At 53.3% G+C, this 23,919-nt stretch overlaps 1 protein-coding gene across 2 annotated transcripts in view; it reads right to left on the reverse strand.

Moving 5' to 3' along the window:
- GNG7 (G protein subunit gamma 7) overlaps nt 1-23,919 on the reverse strand; it is a 261,780-nt gene that overhangs the window by 43,398 nt on the left and 194,463 nt on the right. The gene's annotated exons all lie outside the window — the stretch shown is intronic.

Below are 23,919 nucleotides of genomic sequence, written 5' to 3' on the forward strand. Positions count from 1 at the left end.
CTCAAGAGATTTGAAATATGACTCATAGTTAATACACAGCATGCATAGACTTACACAGGACCCAGGCATTGTACAAAAAAAGGAAGACTAGCATCGCGAAACGTCGGACTTGGTGCCGAAAAACACGCGGTCCCACCCGAGACCCCGTCAGAGAGCTGTACGTTATTGTTGTTGTTGTTTTAATGGCAGTATCTCTGATGAACGTGATAAAATGTATTCTTTAAAAATCTATATTTGCATTTGTGCACCGCAACTCCCAACACAATCCCCTTTGTAAAAACATTTTTTTGTCATTCTGCTCGTTTGTTTATTTCAAATGTCCCCGCACGCATGAGCGTTGCACCGGTGTGCGTACACGCGAGTTCCTCCTCGCATTACCATCGCCGCCATCACCGCCACCATCATCATCCCACGCACCTCCACAGGCTCGCCGCCTCAAGCATCATCTCTCGAGTGCGGTGCCTCTATTCGCGTGGGCGAGGTGCAGTGGCTATTTGTAGACACGCAACACCATCCCAGCCTTCGTGTCCCGTCACCGGGCCTCCTGAAGTGTCACATTGACGCAGGGCCAGGGATGACGTCACCGGCGTGAACCACCGGAAGCCAGGGTGGGACTGTCAGGTGGGAGGGAGTGCAGGGGGGGTGGTAGGGGGGTGTGGTGGGGGGGTGGTAGGGGGGTGTGGTGGGGGGGTGGTGGGGGAGTGTGGTGGGTGGGTGCAGGGGGTGTGGTGGGGGAGGTGTGGTGGGGGAAGTGTGGTGGGGTGGTGGGGGTGGTGTGGGGGTGGTGGGGGGGGGGGTGGAGGGTGGTGGAGGGGGGTGGTGGAGGGGGGTGGTGGAGGGGTTTGGTGGGTGGGTGCAGTGAGGTGTGGTGGGAGGGTGTGGTGGGATGGGATGGGGTGTGATGGGAGGGTGTGGTGGGGGAGTTGTGGTGGAGGGGTGTGGTGGGGGGTGTGGTGGGGGGGTGTAGCAGTTAGAGCGCCGCACTACGAACCCCACGACCCGAGTTCCATTCCTGCTCACCCCCCACACTGGTGACGACTATCTGATCTGGTCCTGGGCCTCGCCTAGGTGTGCAAACATCGCCACTGGGGAGACAAAGGCGGCCCGGCGTGGTGCCGGCCACCCACCCGCTCGTGTGCAGTGCCGACCTTCATAGGTGCTCGCGAACAGCACTTTCCCCCAACAGTCTGCTCAGGCTGTACGATGTAAGCAAGGGTAAAGGGAGAATGGCGTGCACAATGTTGGCTCTGACCACCGATGCTGGCGATGGGCAGGATTTGAACTTGAACTCCTGGAGCCGGGTTCACACCCTCGTGCCCAGACCGCCTCTGCCGCTGCCACGCGGTTGTGGTTGGGTGCGCTGGTGGGTGGGTGGGTGGCGCGAAGGTGGGGGGGGGTTAAGGTAGGGCGCGTAACAATAAGCAGAGGACACGTCGTTCCCTGGACACAAGTTTGGCTCCGTGCCAAAGGCGCGACGGTGTTCGTTAAAATCCGACGGTACTGTGTCAGCGGCCTGGCAATGCCCCACGGCCGCATGCTCGGGGTCATCGCTGCATCGAGATGCAGAAAGTGGGCAGAGCAAGGCTTGCGGCCGATGATATATTCTACGATGACAAGATGATACGCATCCATATCGTAATCGATAGGACGTCATTCATACTACGCGTGCTCAAAGTTAAATGCATCGCCATATCGGTGCTACGCGTTCACTCCAAGGCAGGGATTACGCTCACGTAAAAAGTACAGGCGCAGCCATGAAAGTGCCAGCTCAGGCCACTGCCGGCGGAAGGTTCTTTCACTCGAGGGAGCTCAAGAAAACCCCTCTAGAGGGTATTTGGCCTACTCTTCCACGCCGACCAGACGTGGGAGTGCCCACACTTCGTACCCTACCACACACGACCATTTATACCCCTGGGTGGACAGACACGGGTGGGCGTGCGGGGATAGTTCAGAAACTTGCAACGTTGTTTACCTGCCGCGCCGGCAGATTGGATCGAACGGGCGACCTCTCTATGTCTCGCGGTGCGCGAACCAATCACAACCGCACGGTTTTCCGGCCCTGCAAACTTGCTCGCTCTCGCCACCGCCGGCGGGAGTGAGCGTTCACGTTCTCCTGTGGACACCGCCGGTTACATAACCACGCACCGCGGCGGTGGTTTGGAACAACCTGTACTTCGTTAACGTGACCCAGAAACATCGCACTCCCTCCTTTACCTCATCCCTTATACCCCTTCCCTCTACAAACTAATCCCCCCTCCGCGCCGCCGCCGCCACCGCCGCCCCCCTAAATTAAGAACAAAAACACCGCGGGTATTTATGGGAACATGACTGACAGTTCTCCAAGTGGCACGCTTGTGACTTTGCAAGTCGCGACGTCTGTATAAACAATAACAGCAGCACCGCAGCCTTTTAATTATAACGGCGATGTTAGTTACGGTGTTGCAAGAGGCCCCTTTTGTCCATCCACTGCTGGATGAAGTCGTGGTGTGCATGGTATTGGCCATGGGTCCTGGTGCAAGGAATTAAATGGGGCCCCCTACCCCCCCACCCCCCCACCCCCCTTTCTCTCCATAGCACCCGGTGCAGTTGCACCAACTCGCTAAACTTGAGAAGCTTCGCCCCCCACAGCGGGGGTTGTTTGACCATACTTCACCACGCTGGCGAGTGCGGGTTATTGGTGAAGTGGGACAGGGAGGGGGAGCACATGACCGGACCGGTTCGGATGTCGGCCGTGGCCGGGAATCGAACTCAGGTCACCGGGGTTCAGAGCACCGCGCGTGCAAGTGCTGGGTCTGACAAGAAAGCCCCTTTATTTAACCGGGCGCGAGGCCCAGCCTGGGTCAATCGGGCACAAGCCGTAGTCGGTAGGCAACACGTCAAGATGAGGCAACACACTGCAGAGAAGGGCAACACGGCGAGGCGTGGCGGGGAGGAGGTCGGAGAGAGGAGGAGCGAGTGGAGGAGTCACGGGGAGCCCCGGACGGAGATGATCGAAAGCAGACGGCACGCGAGGAAGCAGCTTGCCGCAACCAAACGTGTCCGCGTGTCTGTGCTCGGGATGATCTTTGTCAAAACCTGATATCCGACATCTCTGCTTTGTGTGTTCGTGTGTGTGGGAACGCATGCCAATCCTGACGCCTCCTGTATATTGGGAGTTTGCGTGTCTCATCTCTCTCTCTCTCCCCGCGGTCGCGTGGAATTTTTTCTGGGTCCTCCGGTTTTTCCCCTTCACATTGGGAATCGACATCACGCATTCTAGAGTATTTGGCTAGTTTACATTTCCGTTGAGCTGTCATTTGTGGCCAGGTCGCTTCTGATTAAAGAGTTAAATAGCTCAGGGGGCCTTACCAGGTAAAATAAAAAATAGTTCAGCTCAGTTTAGTTGCTCGCCAAATCCAGTTTTTTTTTACGTAAACGTTTTCACCGCATCGTCTCTCTCGCCCCGCAGATGGATTCGACCATTCACTTCAACTCCCCCCGATGCACGACGTAAGTGACGAACACGCTCCGCCAAGCTTACGAAAGCCGCTGCGGCCACAGCCATCTTGGGGCCGCGTGACGACGTTTTAACTCCGCGTCGGAACGCAGCTCCGACTAGTTGTCCTTTTTTAAAAAATCCTCCAGCCGCGTCGGGTTGACACGCGTCCTCCAATCGTCTGTGGCGAGCCAGTTGTCGGACAGCCTGGTTCGGATTCGCCCGCCTATTTATCACGAGGCCTAACGGTTATTTACAGCCTCATTTCACGTTTGCAATGACGTCCTCTTAAAGATGTTTCCGTCATCTGTCAAAGGTGTTGCATGCCTGTCAACTCCTTGTCAGTTGCCCCTACCTTATGACAGACCAATTCGGTCCCTATTTTCTCACCCCGTGCCCTTTTAAATCTCATTGTTCATCCTACAAAGTCCCATCGCAAACAAAGAGACAAAAACTAGGTTCATAATTAATTATTTTTTGCCCGCATTGAAACAGATGTACGCCGAATGGGCCTGAAAACTCGAATTCCCTGTGCAAGAATACGGGGTAAACCGTATGGGTTGACAGGTTTCGTGTTGGCTTCAGTGACCGTGTGGTTTTTTAAATTATCAGTGAATCTCCTGTGCCGCCGGCTTGGTGGTTGTTATTGTTGTGAACTCCCGGGTGCCTGAACGCGCAAAAACACAAATTCCAGCCGCACTCATAGGGCAAATCGTTGTGTTGATTGTTTTCTGTGCGTGCGTGCATAGTTCAATTGACGTTCCACCACCTCCCCGTTTCATGAAAACAGCCATCAAAACACGGGGAAGTGAGCCATGGGGGATTGTTCCAGGTAGTAGGTCACGCGGAATTTGTTTTTACATTTGTTATTCGCTGTTATTGAATTTACCAAAAAATTGGTATCGGCCACATAATAAGCATATCGTGGGCGATCACAGAGGTCGGGCAAAGTTTGTTGTCGCCGTTTCCCCACTGCTATCGGATTTCGGGAAGGCTGTTTCCCCCTCCGGGTGACGTCTCAGCACACCGACTTGTTTGTAAACAACCAAAGCGGATTGACGAGGAGGAGGAGGAGTGGGGGGGTGGTGGCTCGGACGTCACGCACGGGGAGGACTAGGCCTGGAGAGAGAGAGAAGTTCGCAAACACGGAAGGAGAGGCGGAGGGAATGCACCTCCTGGCAGCTCCACGTGCGTGGGGTGGAAAATGCTGGGGGTTTTGTTGTTGTTGTTGTTGTTATCATATATCGTGAGCAGCGCTCGTGCCCTTCTGTTGTAATCTTACAGCCTCCACCACTGCAACCGTTACATCCACAACAACAACAGCCGCAGTTACTGCTACAGCTACAACAACAACAACCACCGCTACTGCTACAACAACAACCACTGCTACCGCTACAGCTACAACAACAACCACCGCTACTGCTACCACTACAGCAACAACAGCCACTGCTACAGCTACAACAACAACAACAACAGCCACTGCTACAGCTACAACAACAACAACAGCCACTGCTACAGCTACAACAACAACAACAGCCACTGCTACAGCTACAACAACAACAACCGCTACTGCTACCACTACAGCAACAACAGCCACTGCTACAGCTACAACAACAACCACCGCTACTGCTACCGCTACAACAACAACCACCGCTACTGCTACCACTACAGCCACAACAACTACAACCACTAGAGAGGCATTAGATCAACTACAACCACGACCACGAAACAGAAAACCTGCAAACGGACCACCCCCACCATCATCATTAACCTCCACTACAACCACCACCACCATCATCATTAACCTCTACTGCAACCACTCCTACTGAGCAGCACTCTGCAAACCCAAGCACAACCACCAATGCAACCACCAAACATGACTCTGCAAAAACAATCAGCACCACCATGAAAAAGCCCCACCGACCTTACCCCCCCTCAATCCCCTCCCACCCCCCCTCTTCCAATCCCTAACCATAAGAAGAGCACGTGGCATTTGCTGAAGGTAGTGCCAACAACACAAGGGAATGCGTGAACACTCGCAGACTCAGAGACAAGAAGAGAAGACAGACACACGCAGAGACTGACAGAGAAAATTATAGAAATTGACAGACACACACAGTGAGACAGAGAAACGGAGAGACGCATACACACACATAGGGGCAGATATAAACGAGATGAAGATATCGTCTTGCTCTCATCATAAATAATATAGGCTCTACAATCATATAGATATTGTAATCGTCCCACGGATATACTCGTCTCCGACATAGGAATGTGGAATTTCCACAAGTGGCTCAGGGCCTGTAAACGGGAGTTGAGCACACATGCCTCAATGCTCATTTGAGCAGCAGGAAATCGCTTTGACCTTGTATTTCTCATCTCAGTTGCACGCCTTTAAACGTGAGTTGAAAAATAACAGATAACCTGGATGTACAGCTCTGTTCAGCATGTGAGTGCGTTAATCCATAAACCACTGGAGACAATAGGGGGGTAAGAGCATCATTGTGTTTGTGTTGTTGTTATTGAATAAACAACTTCCACCTACACGGGGATGACTGTTCACACCACACACACCCACACGTGGTCGCGATTGCTAGCTGACTAAGATGCTTGCACACTCACGCCACCCACACACCGTAACACAAAGATCCCCCGTATAGTCTTAACAGACTGTAGGGGCAAGTGCTGTTAGCGATCACCTATGAAGGCCGGAACGGTACACGAGGGGGTGGGTGGCCAGCACCACGCCCGACCGCCTTTGTCTCCCCAGTGGCGATGTTTACACACCGCACCGGGTACTCATTTCAGGCTGAGTCGACCTAGGGGAGGCCCAGGGCCGGTTCAGATAATCGTCACCGATGTTGGCCGTGAGCGGGAATGGAACCCGGGTCACTAGGTTCATAGCGCAGTGCGCTAGCCGCTACACCACCGCTCCCCGTTACACCGCCGCTCCCCGCTACACCACCGCTCCCCGCTACACCACCGCTCCCCACCTATGGCACACACATGCACGCACGCATGCGCGCAGACACACACACACTCATGCACACCCACAGACCGAAAGACAAAGATTATCCGTATAGCCTTAACATACTTTTGGGGCAAGTGCTTTTAGCAAACACACACACACGCTCTCATGCACATTCACACTCCGCAAGACGCACACAGACACAAAGACAAATATCCTCCGTATAGCCTCAACAGACTGTTTGGGACAAGTGCTGTTCAGCGAGCACCGACACACACACGCCGTAACAACGACACACGCACCACGCACACGGGTGGCTGTGGTACGCCAACTTTCGAGTGATAGCCGCCACTGACATTTGGCTTTAAAGGCCGAACAAGTCTTGTGCGCCGATTCATGCGGTTTTGCAGGACGATCGCCCGTGCTGGAGTTTGGTTGCAAGGGCACGACGGCTGGGGCGTGGGTTGGTTATGATGATGATGATATGAAAACATGGGAATAGGGTTTATTACCCTTTCTGCGCAATAAAACAGGAGGCGGTAAGAAGTTCAAACACCAAATAGAAACCTTTTAACAATGAATCAAGTCACTCTGCATTAACCGCACGTGCTACTTGTGGCAAACATGCAAACACACACGGCTCTGAGAAGCGATTGGCCTGCACCAGAGATAGCAGCCTTCTTTAGGGCCCAGCCTCACCACGAGTGTCAGACCAGAGAACGCCAAAAGGCGAACAGCACAAAGACAATGCACTACGAGAGCATGTATTATGACAATGATAATAACTCAAGGGATAAAGGTGTGCACCTGCTGATCAACACACTGCTGCGTCAGTCATGGCGGTTGTTTGACCATACTTCAAACTAAACTAAAACTAAACTTATTTTATTTTAACAAGGCAAGGCCCACTGAGCTATATAGGTATTTTTTTCCAGAAGCGACCTGGCCACAAATTATAAGTTAATCAAGTGGCTTATCACGTGGAAATGTACAGCGCCAAATGTCCTCTGAATGCGTGACGTTGTTTCTAAATGTGGAGGGAAAAAAAATCGGAGGGTCCGGAGAAAAAATTCACGCGACAACGGGGACAACAAGCAAACTCCAAATATACAGCAGCAGCAGGTGTCAGGGTCAAGATCGAACCCACGACCTCCTGCACACCTGGCGAGGTAGTCAACATCTCCTAGCCACCGTGATGATGATGATGATAGAGAGAGAGGGACATGCAAACTCCAAATAAACAGCAGGCGTCAGGGTCGGGGTCGAACCCACGACCTCCTGCACACCAGGCGAGGTAGTTAACATCTTCTAGCCACCGTGGCGGTCAAGCTTGAGGGTGGGGGGGGGCGAGCAGCTCACGAAGTCACCCAAGATCGGTGCCTCAATGCGATCTTCATCGGGTGACGATGCAGGCCCGTGCGTGCGAGTGAACGTGTTGTGCGTCGCTTTGGATACAACTTCCATCACGTGCAAGCAAAGAGGTGAGTCATCGTTACGGGCTTGTCTCCAGACTTACACATGGGGGGGGGGGGGTGGTGTAAGTCACGTGACTTTGTTGTTCTGCTGAGTTCATGTGCCCTATGTTTGCACCGCGAGCCCACGAGGGATGGTGTCGGTGCAGCGGCACGCACAAGCGGCGTCATAACAAGGTTCCAACAATTTTTTTTTACTCATAAAACTTTCGACGATTAATCGATCTTCGATTTTTTTATCATGCAATACACGCATCGAATCGTGCGTATTGCTGCTGCTGCTGCTGCGAGGAAAATGTTCAGCCCTGCAATATCTTTGTTACGCCACTCGAGGGAGCGCTAACGAGCCCCTGTATGAATATGTTAAACGCGTACTTTCGGCCTACTCTTTCACGCTGGCCATACCGGTGTTGGGAAAGAAGAAGCGGTGGAAGTAGTCGCACGTCACCTCGCCACACGAAGGGACCAGTGGTGGGAGATGGGTGGTGGTGGTGGGAGATGGGTGGTGGTGGTGGGAGATTGGTGGTGGTGGTGGGGGATGGGTGGTGGTGGTGGGGGATGGGTGGTGGTGGGAGATGGGTGGTGGTGGTGGGGGATGGGTGGTGGTGGGAGATGGGTGGTGGTGGTGGGAGATGGGTGGTGGTGGGAGATTGGTGGTGGTGGTGGGAGATGGGTGGTGGTGGGAGATTGGTGGTGGTGGTGGGGGATGGGTGGTGGTGGGAGATGGGTGGTGGTGGTGGGAGATGGGTGGTGGTGGGAGATTGGTGGTGGTGGTGGGAGATGGGTGGTGGTGGGAGATAGGTGGTGGTGGTGGGAGATGGGTGGTGGTGGGAGATAGGTGGTGGTGGTGGGAGATGGGTGGTGGTGGGAGATTGGTGGTGGTGGTGGGGGATGGGTGGTGGTGGGAGATTGGTGGTGGTGGTGGGAGATGGGTGGTGGTGGGAGATTGGTGGTGGTGGTGGTGGGGGATGGGTGGTGGTGGGAGATAGGTGGTGGTGGTGGGAGATAGGTGGTGGTGGGAGATGGGTGGTGGTGGTGGGGGATGGGTGGTGGTGGGAGATTGGTGGTGGTGGTGGGAGATGGGTGGTGGTGGGAGATGGGTGGTGGTGTGCGCTAACCACTACACAAGCACAACCACCGTGGCAGCATCCGTGGTGCTGTTAAGATTGTGACTACATTCATTATTAACAATCGATTACTGACCGTCTATTGTTATACATTCTTATTAATCAATAATGATCGATTACGTGCCGATTCTTAAGCTCAAGGTTCGATGATGCACAGGGCGGTCCATATCTCGTGACCCCCCCTCCCCCCAATTAATTCACCCCGAACCTTTTTTTTTATTAAGTTTCAGGATAATTAATTGGGGGGGGGGGGGGTCACAAGACATCTGGGACCACCCTGTACACAGTCCCTTGTCGATCCACCGCTGGGTGAAGGCCCCGTCCGCGTGAGTCACGAGCGTCGACTTGACCACGGACGCCAACGGGCAAGAGAGCGCGTGGGGCGCGGGGCGCGAGATTGTTTTGTTGGCGAGACGCGCGGCACCGCACGCGACGTCTTGAGCCTCCTTCGGTGCCGACAGAACGGACGGGACGGGCAGTTCCGAATGAGACGCGGCACGCTAGTTCGGGCTCAAGGCCAGCTTCGTGCTCGAGACGGGGAGAGGCAGGCGGCAGTCGAGGCGAGCGATACCAATGAGGCGACGCGAATGAGACACGCCGCGCTAGACGAGCAGCACCGACGAGACAACACGTGTCTTTTTTTGTTATAATGTGTCACGCTTGGTTTTAGTTTTTTTTCCCTTCCCAGCCAAAGTTTCGCCAAGCATCGTGAATTTTTTTTGGTTTTGGTGCGATCAGGTAGAAGTCCTGCCAAGTTTTTATTTTTTTCTGCGTAGCCGCCAAGAGGAGGAGAGATGCTTTGTTTGCTGCTGCAGTTGCTGGGCGTGAATTCCAACTGCGTAACGATCGAGCCATCGAGATGGTGCCGGAACCAGTGTCACACGAGGTCGGGCAGGGAGGGGGGGGGCAACTGACTGAGTAGACAACGAGCAGATACGGTAAACCAGAATAGGATACAGATTGGGGTCAGACGCGATTTCAGACGCCCTTCTGCGGCCGTCTGGAACGCTCTTCCTTCCGATATTAGGAAGCCACCGGAGCTAAGCGCTTTGAAATCATCGCCTAGATTGAGAACTAATTTCTTTAGAACTGCTTCTGTTTAGTTTTGTTGTCCTTCGCCCGCACCTCCGATTAGCACGGCCTGCTACGTACGGTGCGAAGGAACTTCAATGTACATACACACGAGCCATTGACGCACGCATCAATGATGTGCTGTGACCGAACACGCCCGAGCGGAGGTCGGACGCGGAGATGGAGCAACGGAATCAATCGGCGCGTGTGCCAGCGCCCAGGTGGATTGTCGCAGACAGCGCGACCGCTGAGGGTTGGCGACAGGCTCAGGAAGGCGGATTTCATCCAGCAGCGGATGTACAGGCTGCTTCAAAGAAATGTTAACACTTCGAAGAATTTGCAACAATACCGCGATAAATGTGCTGCGAACAAGTTGAGACTCTTTTTGACTTTTTGAAGCTATTAACGTACATTTGTTACCCTATTACAGCGAACTATCCGTTCTTTTTCCATGAAAAACGATAGTCCCATTTAAGTGTAAAATCATTTTTTCAAGCACCCTGTATGATGGCTGGTGAGGGTGATGATGATGATGATGATACGATGATAATACACGCTCCATGCCTAGCTCAGGAGCGAGGAACACCAGGATGCATTTGCATCCAGACTCCTGCTCCCTTCCACGGCAGCTGCACAAAGGTCATCAATGCCATCCTCGCCCCCCCCCCCACGCCGCCCCGCCCCCCCCTAAGTCGGCAAGGTGACACCGCACGTGGTGGTGGAGCGTGCTCGACTTCTCAAGGTGACCGCCACCGGTGGGGAGGGGCTGCGAGCGAGGTGAGGGTGGGGGGAGGTGAGGGTGGGGAGGGAGATGGAGGGGCACACAGGTGAACCTTGGGGTTTGGGGTGAGAGTTGAGGAGTGAGTTGGTGGGGGAAGGACTTTATGGAAGCGTGTGAGTTTTGGGTGTTCGTGGCAGTTTTTGGAGTTGGGAGAAGGGAGGGGGGGGGGGGCAGTGGTGGGTGCTGGGGACGAGGGGTAGAGGGGGGTGTGGAGGGGGGGGGGGTCTCGCACCACGTGCCAGGTAGGCGTGTTGGGTGTCTATGATCACGAGGCCACAATTATGTAACTTTATTATTGACGCCGGGCACCAGATGGTGTGTGATGCGTTATCGCTCTCGGGAGCGTCTTATAAATGGGGCGAGCGCGGTGGCGAAAGCTCGCAGGCGTTCGACAATATTACGCGCTGCACCAAGACGTCCCCCCGAAACGACACGGACGACGTTTCGGGGCCAATGGCAGCGGAGAGATAATTCCAGAGAGACAAGAGTGAACGGCAGCCGGGGGGGGGGGCTGCCACTAATAACACCGCGGAAGCGGGCGTCTGACTTTCGGGGGGTCCCCGAGTATAAGAATGCGGCAAGGCGACATCCCTGACATTACACTGGCGTGCACAGTGACCCTGAGTGGACTTGTTACGGGGTGAGTGGACTCGTTACGGGGTGGGTGGAGGGGGACGACTCGTGGGAGTCCAAGGGGAGTTTTGGGAGTGAGCGGTGCTTTCTTGGAGTTGGCGAGTGATAGGGGAGGAGGAGGAGGGGGAGCGGGGTAGGGTTGGATGTTCTCTCAATGCCACGTGTTATCTGGCCCATGAGCTTTTCCTAGAAATCACACGGGCAACCTGACCCCGGGTCTAGTTTAACAGCATGTGCTCACGGGGGCTGCTGGGTAGGGGTGGGTGGAGAGGTGGACGGTTCATAAACGGAGAGACCGAGCCGTTCTCTGTTTGTTACAGGAGTCAGGCCCGATGCTAATAACAACAACACAGCCACAGATCCCCCGGATGGCCTCAACGGACTGTTGGGGCAAGTGCTGTTGGCGAGTAGCACCTGTGAAGGCACACGAAGGGGCTGGACTGCCAGCACCACGCCCGGCCTTAGTCTCCCTAGCGGCGACGTTTGCACGCCGCACCAGGTGCTTATTTGAGGCCGAGTCGACCTAGAGGAGGCCCGGGACCGGTTCCGACAACCGTCCCTGGTGTTGGTCGTGTGTGGGAATCGAACCCGGGGGGGGGTCCGTAGCTACGTAGCGCAGCGCGCGCTGACCCACTACTCGACCGCTCCCCAGAAACAAAAACACTGCAGCCACAACAGCAGCAGCAACAACAGCAGCCACAACAGCAGCAGCCACAACAGCAGCAGCAGCCACAACAGCAGCAGCAACAGCAGCAGCAGCAGAAGGGGCAGCGTTGTGGCAAGTCAGGGGCAGGCCCAAGAGGCCCCCGCCCACCACCCTCCCCGCTCTCCCCACCCTTCCCGGGATTCACAAAACAGTCTTTAGCAGTTCTTAGTTTCAGCCGGAACGCTGTTCCAGGAATTATTTTGGTAAAGCCAGGTCAGTCTCGTCTTGTTTTTTTGCCCCTTATCTGTAGGAATTTGTTCATCTTCTCCCTCTCTATCTGTCTCTCTCTCACCTTGTCTCTGTCTGTGTGTCTCTCTCACCTTGTCCCTCTCTGTCTCTCCTTGTCTCTGTCTGTCTCACCTTGTCCCTCTCTCTGTCTCTCTCTCCTTGTCTCTGTCTGTCTCTCTCACCTTGTCCCTCTCTGTCTGTCTCTCTCACCTTGTTTCTGTCTGTGTGTCTCTCACCTTGTCCCTCTCTGTCTCTCTCACATTGTCCCTCTCTGTGTCTCTCTCACCTTGTCCCTCTCTGTCTGTCTCTCTCACCTTGTCCCTCTCTGTATCTCTCTCACGTTGTCTCTGTCTCTCTCACCTTGCCCCTCTCTGTCTCTCTCATCTTGTCCCTGTCTGTCTCTCTGTGTGTCTGTCTATATCTCACTCGGTCTCAATGTACCCGTCTCTTGTCCTCTCTCCGTCTCACTCTGTCCCACTCTGTCCCTCCGTCTAACTCACTCTCTTCAACACTCTACCTTCTCCCCTCCCTCTCCCCCTCTATAACTCATCCCTTCTCAGTCCTGGATATCTCTAAAATACTGGACATCTGTGAAAAAGAGCTTCATAGCTCATCGGATTTCTCCAGCATAAATACAGATTCTGATATATCTCGCCTGTGCAACTTTCATCTCTCCCCTCCCTCTCTCCCCTTAAGTCCTCCCCCCTCTCCATTGACTCATTCTCGTCTTCCGTCTTTCCTCGCTGTCCCATCTCTATTCACCGCTTCTCCATCTTAAGAACACGTGGCTGCTATAAATGTCCACGTGATAAGCCACTTCTCATTGAGCTATCCATTTGTGGCGAGGTCGCTTCCGAAAAAAGAAGCTACATAGCTCAGTGGGCCTTGCCTGGTGAGACAAAAAACAAACCACGCGTCTATAGTTTGAGTTCATCTCCATCCCTTTCCCCTCCACTCCCTGGAAAATTCCATCCCATTGCAGCATCTCTCGTAACATGTACCACCACCTCGGCCCCCATCTCTCCCCCCCCATCCCTCTCTCTCTCTCCCCGTCCAGTGCCGTGCCGCGTCAGTCGGCGACAGGAAGCCGCTCCCGGCGCGCACGCGGTTTGCATCCAGAGGACGTTTTATAGACATCTGCTCCTCGCTAATTTGCAACGCGGCCAACGCACACGATACGTAATGTCTCCCGGAAAATTACCGTGTGTTTTTTTTATTCGCGCGAGTGCGGTGACGTGGGTTTATCTCCGGGATTGTTGATGAGAGAGAGACAGCCAGCGTGCTCTAAAGTTGATTTCGGCCGTATGCACGGGAGGTGGGAGGATAGATGATGATGATGATGGCGGTGGTGATGATGTTGATGGGAGCAGTGCGTTTGTAGAATGCTTTGAAAAATGCAAACGCGACGCGGATTCTCTGCAAATATTTTCTATTTTGGACGGGATAGTTTACAAAAAAAAATACTCAGAGCATAGGAATGCACGCGCAGTAAAGGTACTGTGTACCAGAGGTGGGACAAAGTCATTGTTATGCAAGTCCAAGTCGAGTCGCAAGTCATCAAATTCATGACTCGAGTCTGACTCGAGTCCAAGTCACATGACTCGAGTCCACATCTCATAGGTGGGACAAAGTCATTGTTATGCAAGTCCAAGTCGAGTCGCAAGTCATCAAATTCATGACTCGAGTCTGACTCGAGTCCAAGTCACATGACTCGAGTCCACACCTCTGCTGTGTACTGTATACGATGTGTGTCAACAACAGTAACAGTGAATAATGCGGAATGCAATCGGCATCACCAAATGCAACCATCACCTTTATCGTGACATTAAGATCACACCATAACCATCATCATCATCACCAATTGCAACCACCAGCACCAGCATCCAAATACATCGTCGTTAAAATTCCACCACCACGATCACAATCGTACTTTCCCTCATTATCATCGTGACAAGCGCTTCATGGCACGCAGCTGAAACATCCCACATACCAAACTTCGAAACTTCCTGCAAACATTCCTAGGCCCTTTTTAAGCCTGCAACCTGACTGCCAAGTTGAGACCCGCCTGCCTGCCTGCTGCCCGCGGAATGTCTGTTGCATGAGTCACCCCTGTTCAGTCAAGTCATCCGGGCCGTCGCTCATTTGGTGATAAATTCATTAACCTAGGAAACAAGTTTTATTTTAAAATCCTTTATATTAAGTTCACTTGCTTGCGCGCTTACGACCGTGCAAATCTTTCGGTCGTTTTTAAACCCACTTCCCGTGATCCAATCGAGCTGACATTTTGCACACAGACTCGTTGTGCGTGACAATTTATTTTCGTGAAAAAATGTTTCCAAAATTTTCCACTTTTTAGGAACATTTTTCTTTCATATTTAATTTAAAATACCAATGTGATAAAAATGAAACTCTTACTCAAGAAAAACAGAAATGAATAATAAAATAAAACCGATGCCACGCATATAAAGGATTTATAGTGAAAAACTTTGTTTTTACGGGTACATTTTTTTCATCTTAACACGAATACAGGATGCAGTGTCGTTTCAAACTGCCCCACGACCTCTTCCGGCTTGTTAACGCAACGGAACACGGGGAGGGGGGGGGTTGCTCTTGCATCCGGAAACGTTGTTTGCTCCTCCTGTACGCAAATGCATCGGAGTGCGTTCAAAGCTCCTCCCGAGTAAACAAAAAATAACATAGCGCACACTATTCGGTGTTGCTGCCTTAGCTTGCGGTGCACAGAGCACAAATAACCAACAGCAACTCAACACGTTCGTCACTAACAACACCGTGACCTTACAACGGAGGGTGGGGGGGAGGACGGGTGATAAAGTCGAGAAACATTTTACGTAAGTGTTTTATATAATGGGCCACGTTTCGGCCAATGGCCAACACACGCGCAAGAGGCACATTCGAAGTGCTCTGTTGATCGGTATGTAGCTCACGTGGTCAATCCTCCCACCCACCCACCCGGCCACCCTCTCTCTGCACCGCCACAAACGCCACCGCTCGACACGAGGGCTCTCGAGCAAGCACGTGACGATGGGAAGACGACGGGGTCGAGGTGGTATCCCCCCCACCACCACCGCCCCACCCCCACCGCCACCACCCCCCCACCGCCACCCCCCCCCACCACCACCCCCCCCACCACCACCACCACCCCCCACCACCCCCTAACCACCACCACCACCACCCCCTAACCACCACCACCACCACCCCCCCACCACCACCACCACCACCACCCCCCCCACCACCACCACCACCACCCCCCCCACCACCACCACCACCACCCCCCCCACCACCACCACCCCCCACCACCACCACCACCACCCCCCACCACCACCACCCCCCCGTGCCCTCGCTCGACAGCGTTTCTTTTCGGTGACACCACCACCGGACGCGGTTTCATATCACGCCCGGGGACAAAGTCGGCTCTGGGGGTGATGAGCGGTGGGGGATGCGGTGGGGGAGGCAGAAGTGGGGGGGGGGGCGTGGGGTCAAAGGGGACACTTCTGTGACGGCGCTTTGATTTTCTCGAGCATCCTTGGAAGTCGGCACGACGGGAAGCCCCCCCCCCCCCCCCGCGGGGCACGAACATCATCAACTCGCGCGCACGCGCGCTCACGAATCACGCCTTAAGTATCGCGCGCTAGTGAGAAGCAGTGAGTTGTGACTTATGCAAATTATATGCTTGGAGGGTACTGTGGTGAAATACGTTGTTCATGTATAGGAGACAAGAGGTGCAATCGAGAGCGATACAGCACGAGAGGGTAAACAAGAGACGAATATCGACAAACTAAACTATTTTTTTTATTTTACCAGGTAAGGCCCACTCGCCTAAACAGCTGTGTTTTTGTCAGAAGCAACCTGGCTATTACAAACGACAGCTCAACGGAGCGGCTTATCGTGTAGAAATGTATAGCAGCCAAAGACTCTAAATGTGGAGGGAAAAACCGGAGCACCTGAAGGCTTCAGGGTCAGGGTCGAACCCACGACCTCCTGTACACCAGGCGAGGTCGTTAACATCTCCTAGCGCGCACCGTGTCGAGTCAGTGGATGGCTGGCAGGAAGGGGCTGGATATTTCTTCCAACAGCGTGAAATACGAGCTAAGATCGGAGGATCTGAACTTCGACCCACTCAGCCACGCGTCCAACTGTGACCCGGCTGGAAAACACAATTACGTACACACGCACACACGCGTATGCGCGCACGCACAAGTATGCGCTCACACACAAGTATGCACGCACAGAAACACGTATGCACGCACAGAAACACGTATGCACGCACAGAAACACGTATGCACGCACAGAAACACGTATGCACGCACGCACGCACAGAAACACGTATGCACGCACGCACAAGTATGCGCGCACACACAAGTATGCGCACATAGAAACACGTATGCACGCACACCAACACGTATGCACGCACCCACAAGTATGCGCGTGCATAAACAAGTATGCACGCACACAAGTATGCGCGCACGCACACAAGTATGCGCGCACACACGCGTATGCACGCACAGAAACACGTATGCAAGTCGTGCACACAGGCAGACATATACGCACAGGTACATAGACTTTGACGCACAGGTACATAGACCATGACGCACACACAAAGACAAAGATGCCCCCCGTATAGCCTTAACAGACTGCAGGAGCCAGTCCTGACAACGAGCAGCACCTATGAAGGCCGGCACGGTGCACGAATCGGTTGGGGTGGCCAGTACCGTACAACAACACCGACACAGATATAAAACACGCAGATGCGTGTCAACGCAAGTCAGCACGCAAAACTCACGCCGTGTGAAACAAACGTGCCAACCGGGAATGCTGGCAACAGGTTAGTTGCAAGAAACCGCGTTCATTAGGCGCGCCACTACGGCCTTACGCAAGTGTGATGTCCTCGTGACTTAAAATAAATAAATGATTATATTGTTATATTGCACCGCCTCCCGGAACTCGAAATGACTCTGCAGAATCCGCGTCGCGTTTGCAGTTTTATCACCGGTACTCAAAAGTAAAAGTACAACTTCTCCCCCACCCCACCACCACCACCTCCCCCGTCCCCCCCCGCCTCCCTCCTCTGTCAATCCGCAGGTCTCACCCTCTTGTTCACGCCCTGTACGATCCGATTTGCCAATCGATTATTTTGGCGATTCGATTCAATCTCGCGGCAAGGCAGTTGAAACGCCTACCCCTCCCAACCTCCTTCTGTACCGAGATTCCTCGACTTACAAACGAGTTAAGTTCCAGAGGTCTGTTCGTAAGTCGGGAAGGTGTCGTCGCTTCATCGTGATAACAACTTACAAACATCAACACGTTCGTCAATCACACGGCGGCCTTAAAAGGAAAAATATATATAATAGACGACGTTTCGGGCAACGGCACCTTTATCAAGCACATGTGCCTATCTATCATTTGCAAACGTTGCGATGAAGAAAGGCCGCTGCCCTGAAACGTCGCCTATTATATACGCATGCTCCTTTGTAAGGCCGGAGCGCCGTTATCGACGAACGCGTGTAGTTGGTTGTTGCCTGTGCTTGTGCACCCACTGCCAAACGCGGCATCAGCAGCAGCGGCATCGTCACCAAAAAAAAAACACAATTTGTCCAATTCTCAGAGACTGTCAAAGCCGCGGCGGCACTGCCAGGGTCACTGCGTTCGTTGGCATTATGGTAAAGAAAACAAGCCACGTGTGATTATCCCCGTTTGCTTCCACCTTGACAGTCCTCTTTAGGAATGTAAACTCAATCTGCGGTCAGGTACGGCAAACAGCCTCCGAGGAGTCCTGGCTCCCCAGTCCGGTAATGAAATTCCTCCCATACTTCAAGCCGACACTTCAAACAACGCCCCGGTGTTGTTTGATTAGCTTTTGAGTCATGGCTTTCCTCCTCTTCACCCAAGGTGAGCCCCACAGACACCCACCCCACGCCGCCGCCACCACCACCACACCGCTTCTTGTTACCGGACGCCCCCGCGTGGGTTTGGCGGCAATCGTGGCGGCGTTTCGTCGTCGGGACAACCGTTGGCGAGGGCGCTTTGCAGGCGGAAGCGTGTTTACCCTCTGCCGTGGAATGCAAGCGAGGGATGGGGGGGGTGGGCACCGGCGTGCGTGATAGCGTTCCTCTGACCTTGATGTTGGGGGTGATTTGGCGCAGCGCGAGGAGGATCTGGTTGGAAAGACGGGGCGATTCCGTGCGGCAGAAACGGCGGAGGTTGGACGCACGGAGAAATGCAGAAAGAGGAACGATGCACGGGTGGAAATGGAAACAGCCGTGGAGACAGAGACAGAGAGAGACTCAGAGAGGCTCAATGAGAGACAATCACAGGCACACCGAGCTGTGCAGGGACACACGGAAAGGAACACGAGGATGTAGACACGGCGAGACAAAGGTGCACAGAAATAAACACACGCAGAGACAGGCCTGCCGGCAAGACGGGGGAACCCCACAGCGACAGAGAAGACGGACACAGGTAGGGAGACAGCCACGCACGACGGCCCTGAGAGACAGCGGAGTGGCAGCGCACACTGCGCAGCATGAGTTTGATCCCCGACCAAGGATGAATATGAGTGGCGAGCGATATCCAAACGAAGGCCTTGCGCACCCCCCCCCTCCACCCGCTTCACGAACCCGCACCGACAAACGTGGTGAAGTATGGTCAGACAACCTCGACTGCTGACACGGTGTGGGGGAGGGCCTCCATCCAGAGGTGGGTTGACAAAAGGGGCCGTGAAAACGACCCTCGCATTCATGACCACGAACAACGGTGCGTACGCGCGGCACACGCGGAAACTCAGAGCCGCTGCAAAAAAGATGAATGGGGACACTTCAAGAGTGGCCACGTGACGGTCTGAAGAGACTCCCCCCACCACCACCACCACCCCACCTCTCAAGCAAACGAGGTGGGAATGCGCGCGTGTGGAGAGCGGGGGACATGAGAAAGGAAATTGCTGATCGGACGCTGATGAGAGACAGCCGGTCTGGAACTGCGTGGGGTTAGAGTCAGGATGAGTGGCTTCCGGATCCGGCCATGTGTGAACACTCATCAGCAGCAGAAGCAGTAGGATTACCACCACTATAATGCAGCAGCAGCATGGGCTGCATTGACATCAGAGGTAGCAGCACTACCACCATTATAATAATACTCAGCATCAGCACCCGAGGCAGGGAAATGATCATCATCACTGCCATCTTCATTATCTTCAGAATCATCATCACCATCATTATCATCAGCAGCAGCATCATCATCACAGCTTGCTATCAGGAACCGGATTTATTTGTCCGAAGTCAGTGTGTACCCCACCACAACCAAAGTAGCACAGCATTTGTGCTTTATTTCATGTAATATTGATTTAACATTTGTTTAAAGTTTGCTTAGCATCGACTGTTTCTTGATCCCCCCCCCCTTCTGCCCCCCCCCCCCCTTCGTTGAGTGAGTGAGATGTTACCTACCTCGCCTGGTATACAGGCGAGGTAGGTGGGTTTGATGCCGACCCTGATGCCTGCTGTGTATTTTGAGTTTGCGTGTCTCCCTGTCTCCCCGTGGTCGCGTAGATTTTTCGCACGGGATCCTCCGATCTTTCCCTCCCACATTTAGAATCACCATCGCCACGCGTTCACAGTATTTGGCTGCTGCTATAAATACCCACGTGACGATGGCCCACTTCGTTGAGCTATCATTTGTGGCCGGGTCACCTCTGAAAGAAAAAGAGCTACATAGCTCAGTGGGCCTTACCTGGTCAAATAATAATAGTTGAGTAATAGGTTTTTACCCTTTCAACTGGTACAAAAACTGACACCTTTATACAAGGCATCATGTTTGCAATAACCACAACACAAGCAGTCAAAATGCAAACAAAAAGAAACAACTCTGATGATGATAATGATTATTTGGTTCTTTCAGTTAAGTCACGTATAAAGATAAAATAATAAATTAAATAATAGCATACTACGACGTTTCGATTGCAACACAAGCAATCATCAGGTATAAAAGAAATAGCAACAAAAATCTAACCAGAAAACTATATAAATTGAGATGATAATGATATGCACTGTCCTTGAAGTTGATTGGTCCATACCCGAGACAGCTTTTCTTAGAGCCTAGTCTCCATTTGTGTTGGACCAGATGACGCCAAAAGGCGTACAACTCAAAGACAGCGCACTATCAGAGTATTGAGAGCTCGGGGTAAGCATTTACACTATGAGACCTCCTTTACCAGTGGCAAAATATAGTAATAGGTTTTTACCCTTTCAACTGGTACAAAAACTGAGTTGTTTATTTTTGTTTGCATTTTGACTGCTTGTGTTGTGGTTATTGCAAACATGATGCCTTGTATAAAGGTGTCAGTTTTTGTACCAGTTGAAAGGGTAAAACCCTATTACTATATTTTGCCACTGGTAAACGAGATGTCTCATAGCGTAAAAAATAGTTGAGTTTATGATTACGTTCATCTCCATCACCTCCACTCCCTCTAACATCGCTGGAGGCGTCGCAGTACGGATGATGGGAAAACAGAAGCACTGCTACCGGCTTTTGGTTTCTGATTTCTGCTTTTGTTCCTGGCGAGTTTCAGAGCTCGCAGGCCACTGACCCTGGCGCGAGACTGGTCGTCCCCCGTCATCTTCCCACGCGCCCAGGTCCCGTCGTGTCGCGCGATTTGAACGCTCCAAGAAACAATGGCGCTATATTTAGCACAAGGGTTATGGGCAATGATGTCGTAACTCCCGACTCAACAAAAGTGCAGTTTGTGTGGAGTCAAGATAGGCTTGTTAAACAATGGACTCGCAGTGCGATGATTGATAATGATGATAACAGTGGTGGTGATTAGATGACTGAGGTGGTGGTGGTGGAAAAGTGATGATGATGGTGTAGCGGTGGTGTCGCGGTTAGCGCTACGCTGCGCTACGAACCCTGCGCCCCAAGTTCGATTCCCGCTCACGACCAACACCAGTGACGTTAATCTGAACCAGTCCTGGGCCTCCCCAAGGTCGACTCAGCCTCAAATGCGTACCTGGTGCGGTGTGTAAACATCGCCAGTGGGGAGACAAAGGCAGCCGGGCGTGGTGCTGGCCACCCAACAGCACTTGCCCCAAACGCCTGCTAAGCCTATATGGGGGATTGTTGTCTTTGTTGCAACTGTAGCTGCTGATGATTCTTCTGCTGCTGCTGCTTGCTGATGATTGTGCTGCTACTACAAAGCAATGTTGCTGCTGCTGCTGCGACTGATGCTGTTTCTTTAACTCCCCAATGCTGCTCCTGCTGCTGCTGATGCAACTGCTGCCAGTGCTGCAGTCACTAACGATGCTGCCAGCCGCCGAGCATCGTTTCCGCTGCGAGAGCCACCGATGGATGACGCGGATGCTGATGACAATCTTTACAGCGAAAAGATATCCCTGGCCAATCGGTCACGCCTCAAGCCCAGCAATAATTGGCTACATGATAAACACACACACACACTCGCACATTGACACATATACAAACGAACGCACGGGCGAGTTAATTATACCGTTGGCGACCCCTGCGACCCCCCCCCCCCTGCCAATTCGTGTCATCCTCAGAAACCCGACCCCGCAGATCATTACCGCGTGACCCCGGGAGGTCGGAGCGTCGCTCGCTCTCCATCTCTCTGTCCATCCTGTCCTTCCGTCCGAGGCAATCCTCGTTTGTCAGCAATGCCGTTGGAAGATCAAACGCTCGGGCCTCATCCCTCTCGAGGGAGCGGGCAGTGGCGGCGATAAGGCACAGACCTTTGGGGCGAGTGCTGTTTGCGAATGCCTATGAATGCCGGCAAGTACCACGCCCGGCCGCCTTTGTCTCCCCAGTGTCGTCACTAGTGTTGGCCATGAGCAGGATTTGAACTCGAGCGCACTCACATTCCACTGCACTACCGCATTCACACAGAACACGTTCACTGAACAGCCACACTCACCACAATAACAAAGCTCCTCCGTATAGCCTCAACAGACTGTTGGGGCCAGTGCTGTTAGCAAGCACCTATGAAGGCCTGCATGGCACACGAGGGGTGGGTGGCTAGCACCACGCCCGGCCGTTTTTGTCTCCCCAGTGGCGATGTTTACACATCGCACCGGGTACTCAGTTGCAGCTCAGTCGACCTAGGGGATGCCCAGGACCGGTTGAGATATTTGTTACTAGTGTTGGCCGTGAGCGGGAATCGAACTCGGTTCACCAAATTCGTAGCATTGAGCGCTAACCGCGACACTACCGCTCCACACACACAGCCACACTTACACACACACACAGCCATACTTACACACACACGCAGCCATACTTACACACACACGCAGCCACACTTACACACACACAGCCACACTTACACACACACACAGCCACACTTACACACACACACACAGCCACACTTACACACACACACAGCCACACTTACACACACACACAGCCACACTTACACACACACGCAGCCACACTTACACACACACACACACAGCCACACTTACACACACACGCAGCCACACTTACACACACACACAGCCACACTTACACACACACACACAGCCACACTTACACACACACACACAGCCACACTTACACACACACGCAGCCACACTTACACACACACACACACAGCCACACTTACACACACACGCAGCCACACTTACACACACACACAGCCACACTTACACACACACACACAGCCACACTTACACACACACGCAGCCACACTTACACACACACAGCCACACTTACACACACACGCAGCCACACTTACACACACACACACAGCCACACTTACACACACACACACACAGCCACACTTACACACACACAGCCACACTTACACACACACACAGCCACACTTACACACACACAGCCACAAGCACACACACACACAGCCACACTTACACACACACACACAGCCACACTTACACACACACACAGCCACACTTATGCACACAAACACAGCCACACTTACACACACACAGCCACACTCAACATCTGCCAGCTGTGGTGGCGGTGAGCACGCTCCCACCTTTGTACAATGGGGCTCACAACAGGAAACTCCCTCCCTGCTGCCATCGACAATGGCTGTTTGCAGCGATGGGGTCTCACTCACTCACACAAAACACAAAACACCCCAATTAACGCGAGAAACGCGTGGCGGTGGGACGTCGACAACACGGCCATTACGACGGCCACGTCCTCTGCCGCACGTGCGTCCGTGCCGCTTGTTTTGTTTCACAAAGTTGTGGCGATTACGCCCGGAGTTGGGGAGGGGGGGTTGGCGGTGAGTGAAGGGTGGGGGGCACACAGTGGTAACGGTGGGGGGCGGGGGGCGAATTAACCAACAAAATATCAACAAACGGCATCATCGTCAGCGTCACTGTTCGGGACAACGCGCGCACGAGACTGTGGGTGACGTGGGCTCTGTCCACAGGATGTTCGTGCTTGGATCCATGTGGATGCACGTCTGTGTGCG

Source organism: Lampetra fluviatilis, chromosome 24 (assembly GCF_964198595.1).
Source record: "Lampetra fluviatilis chromosome 24, kcLamFluv1.1, whole genome shotgun sequence".
Classification (NCBI taxonomy): domain Eukaryota; kingdom Metazoa; phylum Chordata; class Hyperoartia; order Petromyzontiformes; family Petromyzontidae; genus Lampetra; species Lampetra fluviatilis.